This window comes from Rhinolophus sinicus, linkage group LG05 (assembly GCF_036562045.2).
Source record: "Rhinolophus sinicus isolate RSC01 linkage group LG05, ASM3656204v1, whole genome shotgun sequence".
In the NCBI taxonomy this organism is placed as follows: Eukaryota; Metazoa; Chordata; class Mammalia; order Chiroptera; family Rhinolophidae; genus Rhinolophus; species Rhinolophus sinicus.
The window spans coordinates 102,344,327-102,353,456 of NC_133755.1; the positions used below are offsets into that span (position 1 = coordinate 102,344,327).

The 9,130-nt window shown below is 38.1% G+C and overlaps 1 non-coding gene and 1 pseudogene across 1 annotated transcript; both read right to left on the minus strand.

Moving 5' to 3' along the window:
- Positions 1-234: 234 nt before the first annotated feature.
- On the minus strand, positions 235-1,102 carry LOC109439491 (tubulin alpha-1C chain; annotated as a pseudogene).
- Positions 1,103-7,853: 6,751 nt separating this feature from the next.
- Positions 7,854-7,972, minus strand: LOC141572025 (U5 spliceosomal RNA). The gene has a single exon (XR_012497036.1). It is a non-coding gene; the product is annotated as a U5 spliceosomal RNA (small nuclear RNA).
- Positions 7,973-9,130: the final 1,158 nt, after the last annotated feature.

A 9,130-nucleotide genomic window follows, 5' to 3' on the forward strand; every position in this document is an offset into this window, starting at 1 on the left:
AAGCCTCTTGGGTAGTTCTGCTTCCTTCAACCCACCCTCACTGAGAAAACCTGCTCATAGCCTTCTTGGGTTGTCCCTTGGTTTGCCTGGGTGGGTTGCTCAGAAAAGAGATAATATCTTACTCATTTATTTATTTTTTTCTCAGCACAGTACCTGGCAATAAAGAAGAGCTTAATAAAATATTATTTTCTTTCTCTAGCCTTTTGCAGGAGTTTTCTTACCTCAGTGTGTATCCTAACTTGTCCTGCCTTCTTTTTTTTTCCCATTTAAGACAGGGAATACTTTATTCAAATCCATCGGAGAAATGGAGGACACAATTTGAACTATCAACCTTTTCAGGTTAGTATAGGGTGTGTGCTCAATATTGAGGTTTCTACGATAGATGTCATAGATGGCCTCACTGTCAACCATGAAGGCACAACCAAAGTGCTCCAGGGTGGTGTGGGTGGTGAGGATGGAGTTGTGGGGCTCAACTACAGCTGTGAAACCTGGGGGGCTGGGTAAATGGAGAACTCCGGATTGGATATCTTGCCATAATCGACAGAGAGATGCTCCATCAGTAGAGAGGTGAACCCAGAACCAATTCCCCCACCAAAGCTATGGAAAACCAGGAAGCACTGAAGACCTGTGTGAACTGGTCAGCCAGCTTCAGAATTTGGTCCAAGACAAGATCAGTGATCTCCTTGCCAACGGTGTAGTGCGCCCGGGCATATTTATTGGCAGCATCTTCCTTGCCTGTGATGAGCTGCTCGGGGTAGACTAGCTGGCGGTAGGTGCCAGTGAGAACTTCATCAATGACCGTGGATTCCAGGTCCACAAACACTGCCCTGGGCACATGCTTGCCAGCGCCTGTCTCACTGAAGAAGGCGTTGAAGGAGTCATCTCCTCATCCAGTGGTCTTATCACTTGGCATCTGGCCATCGGGCTGGATGCTATGTTCCAGGCAGTAGAGCTCCCAGCAGGCATTGCCGATCTGGACACGTGCCTGGCCAACGTGGATGGAGATGCACTCACGCATGGTTGCTGCTTTGCGGCTGCCGGGTGGGTGGCGGAGAGGAAGAGGTTGTTGCTTCTTACAGCGCGACTCTTAGGCGGTCGATGGAAGAGAACCTGCCACCTGTCCTGCTTTTATGCCTGCCATGTTAAAAAATTAACGTTGCATGTGACATTTTTCTATGGATTTCGTTTACTTATGAGGCAGAGAGAATATTCCCAATTAAAATAGGAAGGAGATGAGTAACTTTGTCTTTTATTTTTCTAGCAAAATAATCAGCAATTTTAAATCACATAATGCATTTTTAAAATATCATTCATCAAATCTATTTTCAGTTGAGGAAACAAGCTCAATTTATGCACTCATCAGATAGTTACTTAGGACCTATTATGTGCCATGCACCATACTAGGAATACAAAAAACAAATATATCATTTCTATATTTTATGGCTTCGATTGGGAGACAGAAAAGAAGACCAGTACAGTAGTATTTGATAAATGTTTTGACCAAAATATGAGTAAATGTTTTTCTCCTACACTTCTAATGACTTTTTCCTCATAGACTTTGTATTAATATTTTGCTCTTAAAAAGCAAATATTAATATTCATAATTGTCAAAACTGTGAAGCTACACAGCCAAGATGCCCTTCAGTAGGTGCATAGATAAACTGGTACATTCAGAAAATGGAATACTATTCAGCTCTAATAAGAAATGAGCTATTAAGCCATGAAAAACCAAGAAGGAAACAAACGCATATTAGTAAGTGAAAGAATCCAATCGAAAATGTTACATACTATATGACATTTTGGAAAAGGCAAAACTACGGAGACAGTAAAAAGATCAGTGATTGCCAGGAGTTGGATGGAGAGGCATGAATATGTGGAGCACAAAGGATTTTTAGGGCAGTGAAAATACTCTACATGAAACTGCAATGGTGGATACATGTCATTAAACTTTTGTCCAAGTGCATAGAATATGCAACACCAAGAGTGAATCCTAATGTAAACTATGGATTCTGGGTGAAAATGATATGTCAGTTTAGGTTCATCACTTGTGACAGATGCACCACTCTGGTGGGGGGTGCTGCTAATGAGGGGGGATATTCATTTGGGAGGCAGGGGTATACAGGAAATCTCCATACCTTCTTCTCAATTTTGTTGTGAACCTAAAACTGCTCTAAAAGCTAACTCTATTAAAAAAACTAATCTTAACAAAGACTTTTGCTTTTGGTTGACTTCTACCCCAACTCAGTGTTTTAAAAAGAATTTTATTATTCCTTGAGTATGAGCTTCCTGCCAAGTTGTGTCTGGCCTCTTGGTAGCTCATGATTTCTGCAGATGCTCTTTGCACAGATCCACCCAGACATTCATCCAGCCTGAAATAGATGGTCAGAAATACGAAAACCAGCAGTGCTCCCTTTGGATGGTAGTATGGGACCATAAAAATGACCACACAGCTGAAATAGTACAAAGTAACCATGTTAAATCGTGGACTATGACATTCTAAATGAAGACCACTGAGTGGATTTGGAGTAGGAGATGGGAAAATGGGGAAGTAGAAGGGAAAGAATATTTGCAAATTAGCATACATTCTTCATTCTTCTAAAGGAGGGTTTCCCGGACTCAGTACTACTGACATTTTGGGCTGGATCTTCTTCATTGCAAGGGGCTGTCCCTATGCAGTGCAGGAGGTTTAGCAGCATCTCTGGCCTCTACCCAGTTCATGCTAGTAAACAAACAGAAATGGCCTCAGACATGGCCAAATGGTCCTTGTGGGGCAAAATCGCCCCATACTAACAGCCACTGTATTAGAAGAAATATTTAGATTGGCCTCACTGAGGTGAAATAATAAAGAATCATTATATTTAGAAGCATCGTTTAGGCTTTATTGGAATATTCTATATATGAAGGACATGCTTTTTGCATGACCAGTAAATAGTTGAGCTATTCATATAAGAAAAAGAACAAGTATACTGACAATTTTAAAGAATATTATCTGCTCAGTTAACAATTCAGAAGAGTACATGCTCATCGTGTTCATTTAGTCACTGAAATTTATGACTGGGTTACATGACAGCAATTTGTCTCTCAATCCCAATTTATTATTTTAATTTTACCTTCATCTGGGTCTGTATGTCACCTGCCACCCCTACCCTCAAGTTTCAGGCTTATAGAGATTAAGAATTGATTAAAAACTGTGTGTGTGTGTGTGTGTGTGTGTAAATTTGGTGATACTTTGGTTAATAAATTCTTTTAAAAACCAAGTTCCTTTATAGCAAAAATGTGTTTAAAAATAGCAACAACAAATGTTTATAAATCATTCAAATAGATTTCTAGCTGAATATAATGGGAAACCTCTTTTTCTTTAGAGAGAGATCCCAGTTAACATGCAGTTTCCAGACCGGGTTATGAATTTTGCAGAGATTGTAGCCTGCTCTCCCATAGCCCGTTTCTGAATCCCTTCCCACTCTAGTAGAGACTTTTCTTCCTTTTAAGTACGCAACACATTAGGCTTTTCTGTGGCAATCCTTCCGCTACACTCTCCCCTATAAAAGCAGGTAAGGTTCTGGTACCTGTCAAGGTGCTAGGTGCCTGCCTGACTTCGAATCAGCTTCATAAAGCAAGCACATGCACATTAATTTTCACTATCAAAAGAAAGACCTTTCCCCCCACCCTGATTTCAGACATCATCAAGCTTGTATGGAAATGGAGGAGAGAAGGGTTCCCTGCAACCAGATGGGGGTGGTTTCTTTTGAACACTTACAGTTCAGAAGTCTGATTCTGAGATGAGAAATTGAATCCACCCAAGTTCTTCATGAGACTTTCTCATAAGGAAGGCAGTCAAAGGAAGAAAACAACTGTACCTCTTAGGCTTCTCCGTGTCTTCCCTCCGTGTGCAGCAGGAATGGTAAGATAGTGGAGGAAAGGACGTGTCCTGCTTTCCTTTGTAGTTTTGGCCTCGTGGGTTCTAGTGGAAATCCCCGTGATCTTGTCTGGGAAAGGGTGGTGTCGTGTGATGTGAGGATGGAGGGCGTGAAGTGGGGAGGACTGCCGTGGAGAGAAAGCTTTTGGAAGGTTTGGGGCATGTTTGAGGGTTGGAAACTCAGAATAGGAAAAGGAAAAATTCCCAGGAAAATGAATGCTGTCCATTGAAAGAATATGGATGACGTGACGGTGAAAGGATTGTTCAAGATGTTTTGATGTATATTAGGGAAGTATGTTATCCTTTGCCCTTTTGCTCAGGAGACAGAGTAGATCCTGGCATACTTTTAATCTTTGTTTGTTGGACATACCGTAATTAGTTCTTCCATGTGGAATGGGAATAATTATTTGTGTCCTATTTTAGAAGTTATTGGTGATAGAGGGACTTAGGTCTATTTATCAACTGTGCCCTGGTGCAGCCCCGCAATGTACTGTTTCTTTCCTGGGACAGGACAGATGGGACATCTCTGTCACTTTCCCTAAATATTTTCTTTTCTTTTTTTGATTTAGGATTTTCAGGAGAATCAGTATTTTAAAAGCATATTTAAAATTTCTTTAATTTTTAATATTTTCTTGACCACAACCTTTATCTTATCTGATGTCTATGATGATGCCTTAAACAGTGTATCAACTTCTGCCTCTAATAACAAACTCCCTAATAAATGGTTCCTTTGAAATACTGTTGTTTTATTTTTAAATATAGCATTTTTAGTCAGTTTTGATGAGTGTATGACCGCAAGCTCCATTTCCTTTTAGTTCTAGAATTTTGGACTTGACAAGTCATATAAATTTTCCCCAGTTCCTTGAAGCATCTCAAGTAAATAGGCCCACAGTCTGCTTTTGTTATATGGTGAATATCTTGAATCTTAATTTTTTCTTTAAAAATAACCCTCTCTGTTCTTTACCTAGAATAATATTTAGTTACTTTGCAGATACTTTCTTTTATAACCATTTCATTTGGAGGATAGATTCTCAAACCTTTGTAGCAAATATATACTTGGATACCGTAATTGACCCAATCGGTGCAAAATGTTGCATATTTGAATTTATTGAAGTTTAGTCATTAATCCAAATGAGGAAAATAAGTGAATATCTTAAATTTTGGCATTGTATGTAAACTATACTTTTGAAATGTGTATATATACATATATATATATATATATATGACACATATATATATATATATATCACACATTCAAGAAAACCTCTTAATCCTGAACCCTGGTGAATTTGTGTATATATGTATATTATGTGTGTGTATAATGTGAAAAACATTTCCTGAGAAGTTGATATATTAGGCTTTTATTTAGTTGTTTGTATATATGCATATTTATACTGCAACTCACTTTAATAATTTCATAATTTGCCTCATTGTAAAATACCTCTATTTTAAACAAATTGCATTTGTCTTATAAAAAGGGATATAAGAGAAATCACTGTTTTATAGTTTATCCCCAAACCACATCCAGAAACTTTAGGATTCTTGCACAAAGTAGCAAGCATTTATTCTGAAAGTAAACCCAAAGAAAAGAGGATTTATATGAGACCAACTAACCGTGCAGGGAATAAATTCCAAATTCAGAGAATAAAAAAGGTTTATTAAAATATGTTAGCTTATCACTTCCAGACTATGCTTTTGAAATAGCCAGTGGCCCTCCTTTAGCTGCTTTCAGACAGTGGTTCATTTTCTTTTAGTTAATAGAAATGGATAAAGAAGTATTTCTGACTAATAGTTAATCTGTTGATGCTGGCATGTATCAGCATGTTATATAAGTATGCTTCTACTTATGGTTCGAATATTTGTTTTGGTATTAGGTTGGTGCAAAGGTAATTGTGGTTTTTGCAATTATTTTTAATCTTTTAAACCGCAATTACTTTTACACCAACCTAATACATTTAAATTATAAAAATAATTTCCGTCCAATAACCATTCGAAGCGGCTACTAGCTGAGCTCAAATTGAGTATAAGTATCTTACTGTTTGCTGAGGCGTTGTGCGGGTGACCTTTAAGGACGTCTGATAGCATACATGGCTATGCCTAAGAGATTTTGTTTTAGGCTAAAGCAGGAGGAATTTTTTTTAAATTGCGGAGCACGTGGTGGTGAGTTGGGGGAAAACATGAACAGGGGAGGGAGCAGAATAGATATAGCCCATTTGGATTTTTGAACCTTGGCAGAGCGAGGTAGAAGAAAAAGCTGAAGGAGCTGTTTTACAGGAAATGCCATGATACTTGCCTGACACTTGTGAAAGGAGCTAGGCTGCTCCAAGGACAGTGGCAGAGCACTGATCAAAGTACATGAGAGGGACTTCTTTCCAACCTCAGGCTGCAATTGGCAGAACTTGGACTGTTCCAAAACTGGCTAATTTGAGAACACAGGGAAGTGGCACCTTGACGTGGGCACAGACGTTTCACAGGGCACGTGAAGCAGCGGCAGCAACTAGGAGCTTTCATGTAAGGAGGCAGCTGCCAGAGGGAAAAGCTGGGAGCAGTTAACACAGCAGATTTAGTTTCTCCCTTTCAGAGACTCCCAGAGATACCTGGGCAGGGGCCCCTTCTGGGGACTGGAGTTCTTCCTCCAGGAGACATCAGGGACAGTCACCCGGTGAATGTTGGACATCTGCTGTTAATGCACCTGCTCTCTCCAGAGTGTGGTGAGGTCTGGACATCACATTAGCTTCATCTATGGAGTTTCAAAATCACCGTGATTATCCTTTTTTTTTTTTTTAATGTGCATCTAAGTACAAAAAACAAACAAAAAACAACGCCTGACTGATATTCACTAATATGATTTTGTTTTCACAGTCTGGGTGCAAACTTCTGAAATGTCTCTGCATATTAATGAGTTTAATAATTAGATGAAGAATGTATAGTTCAGAAGCAATTGGCCAACATTATTACAACATAACATAAATTGTATCTATATTTTTGGAGAAAGATTGCATTCTCAGTTTCAGAATTTAAGAATTACTTTTTAAACTGGCAGATAACTTATTTGATAGTAAAATTAAGATTACAATTCTGTTTTTATTTACTTAGTGCTGGAATACAGCATTAAAGCACATTTTATTTTAGTATGTTTTGCTGAAAATTGGAGATATATTAGCTGGAAAATGGCTGGTTTTCAACATTTCCTATGCCATGTTATTGTACTTCAGAACTTTAAAAAACTTCAGAATAGGGAACACTATTGGAGTGCTGTGGGATGTTGTGATATCAATATTAATACATCTATTTAGGGTTCATGTTTCTGTTCTTTTTTGCACTAATTTGGGGCTGTGTAGCTGAGAAAAATTTCCATTCTTATCCAAAAATGTATCTTGAGGACGATTTATTTCATTTGCATTCTTTCACTACTAATGCAAAAGCACGCTCTTCCACTTATTGACTGAAAGACATTGAACAAGTCGTTTGTGTTCCTTTAGTCTCAGTTTTGTCATCTGTAAAGGTCGAATAAAAGAAGCCCTGATACTGATGTTGAAGAACTGCGACACGGTGGCTCCCAGAGTATCTCCTTGCTTTTTGCAACACAGTTCTTATCAACAGCGAAGTCTTGGCTTTAAATTCTGGATTTTTGTCTTTTTCCTACCCAGTGTTGTAAGGTTAAAATTGTAGTGTCTTCCTTCCTTCCTTCCTTCCTTCCTTCCTTCCTTCCTTCCTTCCTTCCTTCCTTCCTTCCTTCCTTCTTTCTTTTATTAAAGTTTACTGGGGTGACAATTGTTAGTAAAGTTACATAGATTTCAGGTGTACAATTCTGTATTACATCATCTATATATCACATTGTGTCTTCATTTCTTAATTGTATACTTAGACTTGCCTCTGTCAATGATGTGGGATAAAATGTATTTTTTTTTCTTTCTGCTATTCGTAAACACTTATAAGCCCTGCAAAATACACAAGGCCTCAAAAAATTGGGTATAAACTCAGAATTGTTCCTCTCCACGGAAATCTTTAGTAAAAGGTGAAAGATTTATACGATCTGAAGAGAAACCAGAGTATAAATGTATTTATTTTTAACTTTAGTAAATCTCCCAACTCCGTTATTTTCCTTTGAAATTTTCCTTTTATATTTTCCATTTCTCTTAACCTTCCTAACAGTGCAAGTCTAGTTTGGGTCATTATCACCTCATGCAAGGATTACTGAGCAACATCTGACAGGTGTCTCTGACAGCAGGTTAACCCCCTTCCATTTGAGGTGCATTATATTGCTTGGATTATTTTCCGTAAAAATTACATCCTTCTCCTCAAAGCAAAAGAAAATTTTGGCAGGTTGATAAACATTTGATTTATATTATGTCCTAATTTCTTTCCTTACATTTATGGCTCTTGATTACAAGAACATTTCCCCCTGCTCCCCAGTAGCCCTCATACCGTGTTTCCCCGAAAATAAGACCTAGCCGGACAATCACCTCTAATGCGTCTTTTGGAGCAAAAATAATATAGTAAAATAAGACTTGGTATAATATGATATAACATAATATAATAATATAATACCGGGTCTTATATTGATTTTTGCTCCAAAAGACGCATTAGAGCTGATTATCCAGCTAGGTCTTATTTTCAGGGAAACACAGTATATTCACTTCAGGAAGGAGGATTTCGTTGTTGTTGGGGTTGTTTATTCCTGCCTCCCTGCCTTTGTGAGCACTGTTCCCCTCTTTCAGCATGCTTCTCCTTCTTCCCTACCCATCCTTCAGGGATGATTTAGGTTTTGTTTTTGTCCTTGAAGTTTCCAATCCAAGTTATATGAAAACCTGCCAAGTAATTATGTCTGCAGTACTCCGTTACCAGTGATTTTTATGCATTCAACTGACTGACTCCTGACCTTTTTAATATTCTGGTTAAATATCCATAACCTAAAATTTATAATTTATCGTTTTTGAGTGTAGAATTCAGTGGCATTAAGTAAATTCACAGTGTTATGCAGTCATCAGCACTATCCATCTCCAGAAAGTTTTCATCATCTAAACTGAAACTCTTTATCCATTAAACAATCACTCCTATTCCTCCCCTCCCTTAGCCCCTGGTGACTGCCATTCTACTTTCTCTATCCATGAATTTGACTATTCTAGATACCTCATATAAGTGGAATCATGGTATTTTGTGTCTGGCTTATTTTTTTTAGCATCAGATTCTCAAAGTTTGTCCGTATTATAG